Raw genomic sequence first — 18,193 nt, 5'->3', positions numbered from 1 at the left:
TCTGAATATTATCACCTCAAGTAAGTTATTAACCAATAGGTATATCATGTGGTTTAAAACGTTCTTACTATTTAAATAATTCAAATGACCATCGCAAGCGGTTTTGTGGCTTTGATGGTGTTTTTATTATCATTGCTAATATCGACCCGATCGATTGCAAATAAAATAGGTAATCATTAATCTTCGGAGCGGACAAATATAAAATCAAAGGTATTTCCCGCGAATTTACATAAAGAATCAGTGTTAGAAATGTCAATTTTAATTGATGGTCGTAAAACCGCATATTAAAGTACTTTTTGGTAATAACTAAAGAAACCTTTCATTTCCCTACTAAAACAGGTAAAATATATACTACTAATAAATTATGTTATTAGTATATAATACCATAACTTAATTATAAATATTGCATTAGAAATTAATATTTTTTAGAGAGCGCTGGTGGCCTAGCGGTAAAAGCGTGCCTCTTTCAATCTGGAGGTCGCGGGTTCGAACCCCGTGTCGTACCAATGAGTTTTTCGGAAGTTATGTAGGTACGGAATATCATTTGATATTTACCAGTCGCTTTTCGGTGAAGGAAAACATCGTGAGGAAACCGGACTAATCCCGATAAGGCCTAGTTTACGCTCTGGGTTGGAAGGTCAGATGGCAGTCGCTTTCGTAAAAACTACTGCCTACACCAATTCATGGTATTAGTTGTCAAGCGGACCCCAGACTCCCATGAGCCGTGGCAAAATGCCGGGACAACGCGAGGAAGAATAGGAAGAAATTAATATTTTACACGATTTTGTATAGGCATATTTCCCTGCCCTGGGTGTCATTATCCTAGCTCACATTATTCCAAACTCATTCATATTGTATAAGTTTGTAATTGAGCAATCAGGCATTTACCACTCAATTTACAGACACTAAATGAAACCGGGTCCAATATAAAATGGCGACGATACATCACCGCTATCAGATGTCCCTGCCGATTGATTTTCGGAAATCGCCCCCGAATAGCCCGCTGATAAAGTGATTTACTCTGGGTGTTACTGCCAGAGCGGTTGAACAGTAAAATCATAATCATAATCATAATCTTTATTATTTCTGAGAAATGGGTTACATTCCCAGTAATTACTATTGTAACAATTTGACATGGATTCACCAAGACTACCTTTACAGGTGTACAAACAAACATTTCCTATGGACTCTTACAACGAAAGATGCCAAGCATTAATACAATCATAATCTAAACTCTAACCATCATGGAATAACATAATGAAATAAAATAAAATCGAAGTCAAACACAATTGAATCCCAATAAATCATTATTTAAAAATTCATTTATACTATAGTGTAAATAACATTATTTGCGGTATTTGACACATTATGACTGACGTATATAGAGATGTAACTAACGCAAATCGATTGTCACAGCAAGCGATTACGATTGGATGGCACGTAGACTGAGGTATCGATTTGTGACGTATAATGAATTTTTATTTGAGATTTAAATAAAGCTAGAATTATATGGTTTTCCCGCAAGCTACCGGTCGGTCGGTGTATTTAATACACCGACCGAGTAGGTCGCACCCATTGTCAAAATTGAAACTAACTGGGGATCTATTTTAAAGTTTATTTCGCTGTCAAATTTGTTGTCTGTTAAGTGACGATATATGATGATGAAAAATCATATCGATTTACTTAGACGACTACCGATTCATAACGGTGGTGTCCGGCCAACCCTAAAATTAAAAAAAAAGACGTAGAACGTAAACGTTCGCAGTGCAGTTGTTTTCTTTTGTGATTTCGATGTGCAAAACATTTTACGTAGTATTGCTGTTGTGAGTGACAGACGTCAAATACCGCAAATAATGTTATTTACACTATATAAAAACATCTCTGTACCAGCCAAGCATGGACGTGTTTACTTTTCAGGATTTTCGTAAGGTTATCCCATAGACTAGGAATCCTCTAGACGGAGTTTAGAGCAATTATTTCATGAAACCGATGCTGCCAAAAATGCGGGGGTGCGGGGGACGAGGTGAGCGAGGTCCCGTGCCGTGATTGGTCCGTTCAAAGACACGGACGTCACACAAAGACACTTTCGACTCGAAAATGGAGTAAAACTACCGTATTTGTGGCACAGGGGGTAGAGCTACTATGCTCAGTCTGGAGGATGTTGTGAGTTATCCTATAGATATGCTAGTTTAGGTTAGGTTTGTTTTATGACTAACGAAAATGCGGACAGACAATACATTATGACTTAAAACTTTTTGGGAAACAAGACACCAGAAAATGTTGTAGGAGGTTCATGTGTTCTTAAAATTATGAATGGGTTCTTTACTTCCTCAACAAGTATGTTGAGAAAGATTATGCTGGTAAACTATGTAGAAAGGCATGCAATATTTGGTATGATATAATCATTAGATTAACAATTTTTTTTTTACTTGTAACAACATTGATTGTCAACAAAACAGAAAATCTTATGAGAATAAATGTCAAACTATAACAGAATCGATTTTGGGTTATTTATTTGAGGTTCTTCTCATCTACCTACATCTTTGAAATACCCGGAAACACCATCAAACCTACTGCCACTTTTACAAATAAGTATACCGATTACCAAAGGAACTTTTACCCCGGTAATAGAGCGATTTCTCGCATTGGGCCATATTACCCGTTAGTCGGAATTACTGCGCCGCGAGAAAGCTGAGCGGCGCGAAATAATACAGTACCTAACAACAAATATTGGCGATCCTTCTAGCCCGTATGTATTAACAAGTGCAATCAGGCGGTCCGATTGACCCGGTAATGGCGCGATTACTCGCATTAGACCATATTACCCGTTAGCCCGAATTACTGCGCCGCGGGAAGGCTGAATAGCGAGAAATAATTCAGTACCTAAATACAAATGTTGGTTCTCTTTCTCGTCTGTGTGTAACAAGCGCAATCAGGCGGTCCGATTGGCCCGGTAATGGCGCGATTACTCGCATTAGGCCATATTACCCGTTAGTCTGAATTACTACGCCTCGAGAAAGCTGAACGGCGCGACATAATACAGTACCTAACAACAAATGTTGGCGATCCTTCTAGACCGTGTGTATATCAAGCGCAATCAGGCGGTCCGATTGGCCCGGTAATGGCGCGATTACTCGCATTAGGCCATATTATACCCGTTAGCCCGAATTACTGCGCCGCGGGAAGGCTGAATAGCGAGAAATAGTTATCAAATTAGGTAGGTAGAGTTAGACCAAGAAAGGTCTGCAGCGATTTTGATAGCATACGCAATGCAAGTGTTATTTAATACGTCGTAATTTCATAGAAGTTTGACGTTTAAAATAACACTGGCACTGCGTGTGCTGTCAAAATCGTTGCAGACTTTTCTTGGTCTAACTCTAAGTACTTATTATTTTCAGTGATGGTTTTTCGTGAAACAAAACTATGTAAACTATGTACCTATGATTGGGTATTTTAAAATTGCGAAATCTTTTCTTTTAGTTTACATCGGTTCGGTGACATTCGATGACTTTCATCGTTTGTTGTCAAAGAGTCCCCTTGCCAGTAAAATAAATTAGTACCACTAAAAATCCGTAACATGGCGCAGCCAAATAAAATCTTGTCAGGTTATACGTATACGTATGGTCAAACCAATTTGTCAGTCAGTAAGAACCAGGAAAACTATACTCATCCTTTTCTTTTGGGTGCTAGTACTAGTGTAAGACAAAGATAGTATGATTCTCTCTGTCTAGAGTCGCAACAAGAAAAGTCTGCAGCGGATTTGATAGCCCACGCAGTGTAAGTATTATTTATACGTCATAATTTCATAGAAGTTTGACGTTTGAAAATGACACTTGCACTGCGTGGGCTATCAAAATCGCTGCAGACTTTTCACGGTCTGACTCTATGATTGAAATGAGACAGTCCTTTGACAAACTATACCTACACAATATTTACGGGTAGGTAGTATACATAAAAAGCCCATTTAAGACCCAAATTGAAGTAAAAATGACAATTTACACAAAGTACGTGCCTTCTTTTTTTTTAAATAAGTACCTAGTTACTTTATTTTCCTATGATCATTATCAGCATCCGGCTAAATAAACAAATCATTCCACCATTAAAATTTAAAACAACTGTCAACCTTAAACCGATCACCCCAATAAATCATCGTCCAATTTAACCCTGTCCGAAATAACCCCTACAAAGACCCTTAAAGCGTTTGACGACATTTAATCACAGATAAGAACAACACGTGTACTATTAAACTACATCTCATTACCTTTCTAACAATACCAAACACCCTCTATACAAGACTATTTCAACCTAAAACCAACTCTAAAATAATCTCGCTAAAGTTCATTTTCCATTAAACTTGTACATACTTTAAGACACAACCGTTTATCAATTTAAATTGAACCGTAACGTTACAGATTTAAAGTTGATTTTTGAGTGAGTCGGTAAGAGATTTGTGACGTTATATAGGGTGTAGTTAGTAGTTTTAATGCGTAATCTGTGTATTAGCATCACAAAACGTTCATTCATCAGGCACATCAGATGTCGCGATGGTTTGATAAGGTCGGGATGTGGAAGTAACAAGAGTGGGTAAATCGAATATTAGACCCGATTCCAATTTTATAACTTGTTACGGTTTTGATACCTTGACGATCATCTTGGTAATTGGTGATCCCCATAAAAGATGGGCAATTCTGAAAAGAAAAAAATCTTAAATCGTACTTTTTTAAACTCGAATATCTATACAGAAATATTATGTTCAAAAATATAGATTGCACATTTTTGAATTTTAATAGGATAATCAGTAGTCTGACTCAATTATAGTGCGATATAAAATAATAGAAATTAAATACAAGGAACTTAAGAATTTCTATACTATATTGTTGCCATGTTTAAGCATTTTACATCAAAAATGTGACAGTTACGTCGGAAGTGGCGCCCTCATTTATTTTCTACAATTTCTTGTCGGACTATAGCTAGTAGATAAAAATATTCATAATAAAATTTTCTACATTATATATTAAATAATGTGTATATGTACCTACTTCTTCATTATAAGAATGAATTAATAAAACATGTCTTTCTTTGGCAGTAAAGCATTGTTCCATTAATTTTAATGGGGTATTTAACCCCTCTATCCAATAATAGGCAATTGCGAATGAAATCACGATAACGAACAAACTAATTACTTATGCCCAGCCTTAACCCTTTGCGTTTCTATGACGTATAAAACTATAATAGTCTATAAAAATCTTACCCAAAATATGAACCTTACTACCCCGACTAAAAGTTCAAAATCAAAACTACGTTTCTAATGAGAACAATAGATTGATTACAAAGCTCATTTCTTATTGAATTACGTCGATGTAAAAACGATTTTAATATGTTGGAATAGAGTTGATTTTCAGACCAATATATTTTGCTACGTACGAGTTTGTGGTAATTATTGATATACTAGTATGTTCAATCAAGACAGAGGACAGATCTACAGATTCAGAAGAAAAAGAAATAAGTTTCTATGGAATATGAAGGCACTTAATACGTTTTTGAACTAGAGATTTTCTAAACTGATACGTTAATTCTAGTTATATGTTTGAATAAACGAATTATTAGTGATTTTGTTCGGAGATTAAATTAACGAATATTTATTGATATGGCTCAGCTGATTAATGATAATGTTTAATAGTTATTAGCTTTATGTAAGTGTTATTCTGATATGAATCTATTATAATGAGGTTAGAGCGAATTTGTAAATTATAACTAAGTGAGAGGATTTGAATTTTGATTCAGAATGCTAATTCAGAGTCCAGGGTTCGTATTGACACTTCTGCTCTGACTTTTGGCATCATCTTTTGGGGTATTCCAAGAAGTCGTCTACCGTTGTCCCGTTTAAATGCGATTTTTTTAAAGATTTTCTGGCACAGAATTTTTTTTTTTGTGACAGAAGGCCAAAAATATGCCCAGAAAAATAATCAACGGTTTTTAACGCAGAAAAAATGCGTTTGTACGGGACAGCCGGTAAAACTCTCGTGAAAAATAATTGTATGAAAATTGGTACCGTATAAGTTGTCCCTGGAATGTCTAACTAGCTTTCCCAACTCTAGTAGGTGGAAATTGAGGGCCTTCCGCGAAAATCGAATGAAGAAAATATTTCAATTATTTTTCTTTCTATTCCTCCGATCTCCTGTAACTTCTTCTGTTCATATAAAATTTGTCTAGCAATCTCTATTTGGCGATTTAGTAGCTTAGCTGTAACCTGTCCTACAGGACATATGTATAATATGTATATGTATGTCCTGTATACTTGTTTGCATATTAACATTCCCCGTGTCGGCGTACTATGGCCCGGCGTGGCATTCGCAATGTCTCAATACAACAAAATATAAAAAACTTGACTTTTTGAAGAACTGCAAAGAAGAAAGCTTAAAGTTTTCTTGGCAATTGCATTATCTGCCTCAAAACGCAAGGTTAGAGATCCTGGGTGCCGAGGGTCTTTAACCCACCAGAGGCTCAGAATATTCACAATTTTTTGGTCAAAACGTAAAATCACCCAACTTTTGCCCAAAAGTTTCCAACTATGGTTTAAAATGAACTCAGAACAGCGATTGCGATGTCGCATATTCTCAATCAGACAGTGTACATATTTAGTCTTTAAGATATCTATGGCCTTTAGATATCTGAAAATAAAGAATATTTCATTTCACTTGTCATTATATTCGTCCGATCTTCGGCAAAATCTATCAACATTCCCATACAAAATTTCTCTAGCATACTTCAGTCAGCAATTCAGCATTTCCTGAGCGTAAGCCCTTCGGACCAAGCTCCAACCTGTCCTACAGGACATATGTATACGTACGTCCTGTATACTTGTCTGCATATTAACATTCCCATGTCGGCGTGCTATGGCCCGCGCCTGGGCAGCGATTGCGATGTCTCAATTCGACACAGAGTAACTTATAATAGAGATCCCTTTTAGAGATAAGTTTGGTTTTGCACTTTAGGTCATGTTATTTATTTGATGTAGGTACCTACTACCTACTGTATCTAGCATCCTTTCAGAGTTTTGCCCTTTAGGTCGTGTTACCTATATGATGTAGGTAGTACGTAACCTCAGTCTCAGAGTGGTAGACCGGTGTCCTAGAGACGCGAGTTTGTATTTCCATCGAGGCGCAAAAGGGTTTTTTTTACTTTTTCCATTTTTTTCACAACATAAAAGTTTTCGGATGCGTCATTTTTTATACTACGTCAGTGGCAAACAATCATACGGACCGCCTGATGGTAAGCAGTCTCCGTAGCCTATGGAAGCCAGCAAATCCAGAGGTGTTATGCGCTTTGCCGACCCTAACACTCCGCACCCTTGTTGAGCTCTGGCAACCTTACTCACCGGCAGGAACACAACACTATGAGTTGGGTCTAAGTGTTATTTGGCTGCGGTTTTCTGTAAGGAGGAGGCATTTCCCCAGTTGAGCTCTGCTCTAGATCTGGTAAGAAATTTAACGATTTGTTACGAAGGACGTAATATTAGAGTAGGAATCAAATTTACCTAGCGTCTTTCTGCCCCACCACCAATACCAAGCATAATACATATTAAACAAGAATTATGGTAAATAATCGAGTTATGAATCTAATTTAGCAGTGATGTTCTGATACACTGATTAAAGCTAAAGCCTTAAGTAAAAAAGCTTCTTGCCTAATAATTAGTCAAATTAATCTAATTAGACTACAAAGCACACACTAATTTTCTAAACCAGTTCACATTTGCTAAAATTTGAATCTTCCTCTAGTTTACAATGCATCATTTCGACAATAACGGGACATTTTTAGACGTCTATCACAGGAATGTTAGGTGGATGACATACGACCCACTCACACAAGTAATTGTTTAACACAGTTAGGTCTAGGTAAGTTACTAAACGCAAAAATGTATTGGACCTACCTAATACTGTCAGTTATTAATGATACAAGTTGGTATCATAAGTAGATGTGTAGGTACCTTTAACGGGTCATAACAGTATAAGTAGGTATCATAAGTAGTTCGTAAATACTAATTAGTCTAATTACCTACAGTAGGTACATTTTCTGTACATTTTTATTCATTTTATAAAATGAATACAAATGTACTGTTTTCGTATTAACCTAAGCTTTTTTTATATAATGTGACTGCATGCATTAAAGGTTATGATAGCTCCGTCAAAACTACTCTGTGCAATCGGGCACAGAATCCGTGATTTTTCCATAGCTTTTATCTCCTTTTATCGACTGTTTGTCGTTTTTGCGTCGGCACAATGCGCTCGTATTTCACTATGTACATACGTTCGTTCGATATTCAAATTTATGATGTACGCGAGGACGCCATTTTAGCGTCGGCGCGGACGCATTAGCTCAAAAGGATATGTAGATCCGTTGCGATTTTTAGTCGTCGTGCAAACTGTAAGTTACATTTTTGATAAGTTATCGTAACGTGACAGTGACAGTTGTAATTCTTTAGGCTTCTGTACTCTGAAGAGTGACTAAAGGAATCCTCTTACTAAGCCCCGGCTGTCCATTCGTTTTTTTGAAGTGAAAACTTCTTTAGCGGCTGTGCACTTTTTGTGATGGGGAAAAAATGTTAATCTCGCGACAACAGGTCACGTGGCCGTAAGATTCGTAAGACGTGAGACGGACTCGTGACCTGATCGAAAAATTGTTACAATGTCATTGAGTTTTCACTTCTGCCGGCACTCCCGGAGTGCAACCCGTTGTTTTTTTTTGTCCGTCAGTCCAAGGACTATCTTATGAAACGTACTATGTAGGCATTTGTAATTTTCACATTCAGGCATATATGTGCTACTGTTCGAGGCCGGATTCGAACCAGCGTCTAGAGCTTACGCGACTATTGCCCTGGAGCTCTAGATTTTTACCCGGCCACAGGAGGGTTTGGTCACTTTATTATTATTTATTATCAGTTTATAATCATAGGACATTATTAACATAAATTGACCAGCTCCGCAGCAACTGTTTAGTCCATGACATCTATTTTAGCTTATAAATAATGTTTGCCTCGGTGTATGAAAAGAAACTCACATGAAAAGCAACTAGGTACTTAGAACAAATTCAATTAACGCAAATGTTAGATGGCCTACAATCCAAGGCTGATAGGCGGACTGGTTGATATGCAAATAGTACATTATGTAACGCCACGTGTGGAGAACGTATCAATTAAGACAATACCTAGGTGTGTGCTGATGTTATCTCATACAAGTCATACATAAACATTAGGTCTCACTTATATAGGGTTGACAAAGATTTTTATGGTGACATATATATTGTTGACTAGCGACCCGCCCCGGCTTCGCACGGGTTAACAAAGTTAAAAACCTTCCTCAAGAATCATTCTTTTGATAGGTGAAAACCGCATGAAAATCCGTTCAGTAGTTTTTAGGGTTCCGTACCCAAACGGTAAAAGGGGACCCTATTACTAAGACTCCGCTGTCCGTCCGTCCGTCCGTCCGTCCGTCTGTCACCAGGCTGTATCTCACGAACCGTGATAGTTGGACAGTTGAAATTTTCACAGATGATGTATTTCTGTTGCCGCTATAACAACAAATACTAAAAACAGAATAAAATAAAGATTTAAGTGGGGCTCCCATACAACAAACGTGATTTTTGACCGAAGTTAAGCAACGTCGGGCGGGGTCAGTACTTGGACGGGTGACCGTTTTGTTCTTGCCGTTTTTTGCATTATGGTACGGAACCCTACGTGCGCGAGTCCGACTCGCACTTGCCCGGTTTTTTTTTATTGAGTTTATCGCGAACAAACACACAAACAGACAGTCGCGGCGGGGGACTTTGTTTTCTAAGGTGTTGTGATAGTGATAATTTTAGCAAACGTTTGCCTTTTTGTAATTGCAGCACGACATTAATGCTGCGTTGCTGCAAATGTCATGATTCCGGGCAGCAACATCGATGTTCACATTTGTGGCAGCAATGCAGTCAGCATTAATGTCGCGCTGCAATACATAATATATGTAGTGCGTAATTGTTTTCATTCGTATGTTCTCGGAAATGTTCGTATTTGTGATGCTACTTCAGTCAACTCCAGTACTTTATGTACTTAGACTGACTGAAATAGCAAGACACGTTCGTACGTTTCCGTGAAAATACGATGGAAAACAATTATGCACTATATCAGCAGCAATACTGGCGCAGTTTGAATCCGTACGTTGCCTTAACCGTAACAGAATAAATATTTTTTTGAACATTTTTTTTGCTGAGAGTTTCATAACCTTAATATCTTGCGTTATCATTAACGACTTATAGTTTTTAGGGTTCCGTACCCAAAGGGTAAAACGGGACCCTATTACTAAGACTTCGCTGTCCGTCCGTCCGTCCGTCCGTCCGTCCGTCCGTCCGTCTGTCACCAGGCTGTATCTCACGAACCGTGATAGCTAGACAGTTGAAATTTTCACAGATGATGTATTTCTGTTGCCGCTATAACAACAAATACTAAAAACAGAATAAAATAAAGATTTAAATGGGGCTCCCATACAACAAACGTGATTTTTGACCAAAGTTAAGCAACGTCGGGAGTGGTCAGTACTTGGATGGGTGACCGTTTTTTTTTTGCTTTTTTTTAGTTTTTTTTTTTGCATTATGGTACGGAACCCTTCGTGCGCGAGTCCGACTCGCACTTGCCCGGTTTTTAGTACCTAAGTATGACTTGTCCTCACACTTTTTAAACGTCAAATCAAATTGCACCGGTCAAACCAGGGTATGATACCTGTATTTCCTTCATACAATTAACCGGTAAATGATTTCGGTTAATCTTAAACCGTGACGTTCTTTATTTCTTTAAAACATTAATCTAATAAGTTGAGGCTAATAAACACCCATTAAAAGAAGTACTAAAGAAGGATATTCCATATTTAATTACACGAACGGGTCTACCGCGATATAATTTCATTGTTTTTACCTTTAATTCCGACGTTTCAGCTGAGTTGCACCACGGAAAGACAGTCTATCCGTGACCACAGCTGGTGCAACTTAGCTGAAACGTCGGAATTAAAGGTAAAAAATTATATCGCGGTAGACCCGTTTGTGTAATTAAATATGTGTACAAAACGCGAGAGTTTAAAGGATATTCCAATCCGATCGGGGTCGTAATCGGTATTTACCTGGTTACTAGTGCTAAAATGTGTACTCTGTAGTGACTACTATGTATATTACTCGTAGTACTAAGATCTGTCATAAAACTTAATCTAATAGTAAAACGTAGATGAGACCTAACGCGTTTTATATGTATTTTACCCAGTAATGATGATATTATAATTATATGATTCATTTTATCGACACTAACACTGGGGTTATTAGGATTAAATAGTAAAATTTACGCGTACTTACGTGTCTAGAGAGATATATACCTACGTAGACTACTAATAGACCTCCTTTGTGTGAAAAAAAATGAAATCTTGAGCACGTTCCACAAAATGACCAATAATATTTTCAACAGAAAAAAATTGAATTTAATGCGATTACTTTGTGAGTAGTAGGTACCTACATATTTTAAAATTTATTTGACTATTATAATTATTGCCTAAAACATAAGGTGATTTTGATAATTGACACTTCAGCACGTTTCTCTTTACGCGTTTCGATATCAAAGGTTAAGTATTATGCGTCAGGAAATACTGAATAGTTCTCTAATTCGAGTTTTTATCGATTTGTAATTAAAATATTCAGGTATAATATAAACATGTTCAAAACTGAGCATTTATAGAGCAAATATTACATATTTTTAGGGTTCTGTAACCAAAGCGTAAAAACGGGGCCCTATTACTAAGACTCCACTGTCCATCTGTCTGTCCGTCTGTCAGTCTGTCACCAGGCTGTATCTCAAGAACCGTGACAGCTAGACAGTTGAAATTTTCACAGACGATGTATTTCTGTGGCCGCTATAACAACAAATACTAAAAAGTACGGAACCCTCGGTGGGTGAGTCCGACTCGCACTTGTCCGGTTTTTTAATAGTCGCATCAATTATACATAGGTACACTTGTGTAAATGCTTGGAATGCTTGGTTTCTATTCTACACAAATCACATTACATGCGTGATCTATTCAGATATATATGTCAATGGTAATTTTTCAACATGACCAATAAAAATGTTGATACATTTAATACATTCTACATTGTAATCTACTTATGATAAACCCAGGATTTAACCGTACAATTAAATGAAGTAAAACCTAACTGTAAGGGTACTCAGAATAATTAACAGATCCATAGCTATAACCATAAATAATGCAGAACTTTATTACTCACATCTTACCTAAATGACAATAATTAAACTATGTAGTTACATAGGTCTAACGTCTATGGTTTTGACGACCGGTCTGGCCTAGCGGGTAGTGACCCTGCCTATGAAGCCGATGGTCCTGGGTTCGAATCCCAGTAAGGGCATTTATTTGTGTGATGACACAGATATTTGTTCCTGAGTCATGGTTGTTTTCTATGTATTTAAGTATTTATATATTATATATATCGTTGTCTGAGTACCCACAACACAAGCCATCTTGAGCTTACTGTGGGACTTAGTCAATCTGTGTAAGAATGGCCTATAATATTTATTTATTTATTTATGTGGTTACCACCAGTTTGGCACTGACATAAACGCTATCGAGAACGTAACTTACTTTATGCATCTCGCTCGTACTCGCATATTAGCGTGTATACGCTGCGTATATGTCAGTTTTGGTGGTTTTGACACTGTCAGTGATTCATGGTACGGGTACTAGTACTTACCAGTAAATCTTGTTTGATGTGCATAACTTTGAGTTTTTTTTTTCTCCTGAGAATTAACTAAATAATCTTTAATAGAAAAAACTGACTTCACAGTTTGAAATGCCATTTAAATTATTCACAACAATAGTGCATCTCATAACAATATAATTAGCCTCAAGACTTTTAAAAATCTTTTCAACAAGAGTTCCATTCTGGTTTTCATGAGCAGTTCCATTTCACCAAATACCACTATTTCAATGCAAATGCTTGGTTTTTAGATAAAAAAAAAACTATAAAGTAGCTATAGGTAAGTATGGTTATAAGTAGGTACACTTACTTAATATATTATTGTGCCCTGGGTATAAGAAAAATCAAATCCAAGGAAATACGGAGTTCTGAGGTAACAAACAAAAAAAAACATAAAACCGAATTGAAACCTCCTTTTGGAATTTTGAAGTCGGTTAACGAGATCTAGATAACCAAGCAAAGACTATTGGCACACTATAACACGGCCTTATCTCCCCAACACTTACAAAACTATTTAACCAAGGCATACACTCCATTCCAATTTAATGTGTACACCCGATAAGTGTATTACCAAGTTAATTACGCCTTGATTCATTGCTACACTGGCGAGCATGATTAATAGGGCAACTAAATATACAAGATTTTATTCTGCATTACAGTGTAATTGCTTAAGGCTTAAGTGGGTACATTTATGGTATTCGGATTTGGATTAGCGTAGTTAAAAAGGTATTGGCATACTTCAAGATTTGTCTTACCTTTTTCGTCTGCTGGTACAGTCAGCAGCAGAAGTTGCTAAGCGGGCGAGGTGTTCATAATGATCTTGACGCGACTTTATTGTTAGAGTGAATTGCAAAAAAATCGTACATAGTTAAGCACCTGTAATTAGTCTAAAGTTAATTGATTCCATTATGTTACCACAGTTGCCATTTATATTTAAGTTAGATGCATGAAAGTGTGTTAGCGTATGCTATAGACTTATATGTGTACGAATTAAGTACAATAAATACAATACAATACAATTTACATAGTTAATTTTCGTAACACAAATGAATCAATTAAGTTAAGACTAATCACAGCTTCTTAACTGCGCTTAATTACGTACAAAGTTTTAGCAATTCACTCGTTAAGAGAATAAGAGCGTGTCAAGGTAATTTTGAATACCACGCCGCTTAGCAACTTCTGCTGCTGACTGTATAAGGGTAACATTCCATTTCTGACCGCAGCTGCACTACTAGTACAAACGTGTCGGGGTTATTGTCAATTTCCATAGTAAAATTAATGGTAGTGCTGCTGTCGTTGGAAATGGACTGTCACCCTAAAGGTGAGGTTCGGATGCAGCTGATTGCTGTCACGGCAATGTTGTTGCCGTCGCTGAATCTGTCAATTTACTTGATAAAATGAGTGACATTTGCCTCCGCGTTACCGCTGCGATTATGACGTTCATTCCACTCATTTTGTCAAGGAAATTGACATATACAGCAGCGGCAACAATAACGCCGCAACAGTAAAGGTGACAGTCCATTCCCAACGACAGCTGCACTACTGTTGCGACGTTACTGTCATTCATTGTCTTGTCATTCATTTTACTATGGAAATTGACAATAACATCGGTCAGTAGTGCAGCTGCGGTCAGAAATGGAATGTTACCTTAAGGCAGCTACTGTGATATTTGAACGTCAGCTTAAGGAGTAACGTCAGCCTACGTTACCTAGGTAGCGGATGACTTGACTATTTTCCTTCTTACCTTACGTATCGTCGTACTTGACTGACTATATATATTTCGGGGATGTCGGAACGGCTCTAACGATTTCGATAAACTTTGCTATATGGGGGTTTTCGGGGTCGATAAATCGATCTAGCAGTACACTACCATGAGTCACTGACAGTGTCAAAACTGACATATAACGTCTACGTAATTTACTTTCTATACATTTCGCTTGCACTAATATGCGAGTACGAGCGAGATGCATAGAAAGTAAGTTACGTTCTCGATAGAGTTTATGTCAGTGCCAAACTGGTGGTAGCCACACAGGTCTTATCTCTGGGAAAACGCGCATTTTTGAGTTTTCATATGTTTTCCGAGCAAAGCTCGGTCTCCCAGATATTATTATTTTAATATTAGACGCCTATTCATTATTTCTTTGGCATAAGAATGCGTGTCATACTATGCTTAATAGAGAATTTCAATGTAAGTAATCCCCGGGCTATTTAATCGTCGCACAATATTTATCGAGCGCTGTAATTAAGTTGTTTACGTCTATTAACACCGCAATAAATAACACCACAATACGTGTATTAAATAACATTAAAAATACCTCGGAACAAAGGAATTTAAGCAACTTAAAAATCGTATCTTGCCGTCGGCCATGTCCGACCGAAACAATTACTTAATGTCAACGAAAAAGATAATTTAATAATTGTTGCTGATGATATATTGTGGGTCTTGGCCCACCTGGGGCCAAGCATTGGAATAACCGATCCTCGGACCTTATTTATGCCCGTCGGCACAAACTTACATCTTACTCTGTACTCTCCTTGTGCATTTGTTAAAAGAACACGGTAATAGTCGCTCCGAGATTTCTAATGTCTCAATTTCCTTTATCAATCAAGTGAAATACAACTCTAAATTGTTATCAATTAGGTGGAATATCCAATGCTATGACAACTGCACGATCTAGACGCTTTAACACAAAAAAGTCGTAAGTCAAATTATATTCTTCATTCAGATTTGAAACGTAAATCTTTCGTGTTCATTTGCAATTCCAATGCCGTATGGGGTTGCGTTTAAATTATGTCTTGTTTAATGAGTTGGAATAGGCTTTCGTCTAAAAAGTCCTAAAGACAACTTAACCCACAAGCAAATCTAAACCTTAAAATTAGAATTTTACAGTTTAGTTTGGCCTGAAGTGTACGTTTAAGTTAATTCAAAAGTTCCTCGGTCAACTTTGCGAGATGTTTTCACTGGGAACAGAGTCATGTAACTAATGCAGAGAATCTACATATCATTAAGAGATGTAGGCCCGTTTATACGTGTGTATCGCTTTGTTTCGTATATTTACGTCCAGATACGTCCGTATTTATGATATGGATGCATCGCTATGCAGGGAATAAGCTTGTTCCAAGACGCCTATTGTATCAAATACGATACTGAATTTATGAGGACGGGCCGGACTTTTATTTATGTCTTATGTTGAATTTAAACGATATATTTCTACGATATTCCATGTTTGAAGGGTACAATGTTGCGGATTTGAATTGAATCAGAGTGGGAACAAATCAGTTGGCGGGGTCTAATAATAATATGTCAAGGATTTTAAAATAATAAGGGGTGTCTGGCAACAATAATGAATTTTGATTGAGAATGTAATTTGTAACGATATTTTTAAAGTCAGTGAATGGCAATTCAAATACACGCAAGGTCACGCTAGGCTATCAACGCTGGTTCGAATAAGAGCCTATACCAGTGGGGGGCAAAGTACGGCCCGTGAAAGGATTTTATCCGGCCCGCCGCCGGTCCATCGAAAAAATGTGCATATAACCAGCGATATAATAAAAATCCCCCTCGCCTAAGTATAAATTCGCATGTGTACTAATGACGAATGTTATTTTTACTGTTTTGTTTTGATTTTTGTACATTAAAGTGTTTTACTAGGTACTACTACTAAAATGCATTTTTGCTATACATCTGTACGGTTACCATCAGTTTGTCACTGACATAAACGCCGTCGAGAACGTAATTTACTTTCTATACATCTCGCTCGCACTCGCATATTAGTGCAAACGGGATGTATAGAAAGTAAATTACGTTCTCGACGGCGTTTATGTCAGTGACAAACTGATGGTAACCGTACTGGCCCTTTTCTGTTCAAGTTTTGGCCCCTCATGAAAAACATTTGCCAACCACTGGCATACCTATACAGTTGAAAATATCACCACGTCCACTTTACCTCCTACACCATAAAAACCCACGGAGCGTAGGATAAGTAGGGTAGGTGTAGGTATATATCCTAGATTCCTACTAAATTGATTAAACCAAGAAAGCCCGCAAAACCTTATAAAATCACACGTACGATAAATTATCGCCGCCGACCGGTTTCAGTGAAAGCACGTATGTTTGTCTGTTTGTCTGATCCATGCATGCGTCGTTAGCACCTCGAGTGGCCCCACAAGTACCATTAATTGGACAATAAGCGTAAGGTGAGCTGTTCACGGACAGGAAAATTATAAGACAGTGCAAATACAATATTTTTGACTAGTTTTATGGAGGTATTTATGGTAACATTCCATTTCTAACCGCAGCTGCACTACCAGTACTGAACGCGTCGCTGTCATTGTCAATTTCCATAGTAAAATGAACAGTGTTGCAGCTGCAGTTGGAAATTGAATGTCACTCTTATTCGACTGTTTCTACTGGACTATGGTTAAACAGAAAGATTAATTTCACGTAGGTCTATTGTATGAAGTTATATCTATTTAGAGTATTACTTCCTTATTGATAAAACTTTACGGGCCTCATTTAGTTAAATTATGATTTATCCCTTTCTTACAAATACATAAGTTAAAATGACAGATAAAGACAAACGATTATTATATAGCTAATTGAGCCTTGTAACTCGTATATGAATAAGGGGGTTAATTTTTATGAAGTAGATACGTCTGCGAGTGATACCTAACCAAATTATATTTATCCTCTAGCCGCCCAGACTTCAAAACTTCGCAAGAAAAATGCAATTTTGATTTGTCAAAACAAAGGTTCAAATTAGAATGTAACAAGAGACCTTTTTACAGGTCTCTGGGCAGCTAGAGGTTAAGGAAAAATCACCGCTCCAGGCAGGACCAAACGACTAATAATAGCATTGGTTGTAATGTAATCTTCATCTCGTCTTCGCTCCGCTGAATTACAACCAATGCGGAGCGGAGCGGAGGAGGGATGTTGTAATCCACATCCCTCCTTACAACTAATGATAGGTATTGGTTGATTCCTCTCATCTCCGTCTCTGTGGAAATGCAGCCTTAAGAAGGTACTTCAGTGGAAACGAAATCCTTTTCGTTCCCGGATATAGGTACGAACGAATACGGTTTGAAAACAAATACGATTTCCGAGTCCTGAAGTAGGCGTGGATTTAGATTTATTTATTTCATAATATGAAATTATAATATAAATTATTTTACACTAATCTATACAAATTTATTTTATGATCGTCAAGTAGGAAAATAACAATTGATTATAATGATACAAATGATAAGCAATACACAATTTAAAAGCCATTATAAGCAATCAATTAATTAACTAAAATTTTTTAACGATGTCAAATAATATAAAATGAAAAAACAATGTCAATACAGTAAGCATGGATATCTCATAATGATCGTCAAATTAAAATTAAAATGAAATACAGGTCAATAGAAAAAT

Source organism: Cydia splendana, chromosome 21, assembly GCF_910591565.1.
Source record: "Cydia splendana chromosome 21, ilCydSple1.2, whole genome shotgun sequence".
NCBI classification, from domain to species: Eukaryota; Metazoa; Arthropoda; class Insecta; order Lepidoptera; family Tortricidae; genus Cydia; species Cydia splendana.
This window is presented reverse-complemented; position numbering follows the sequence as displayed.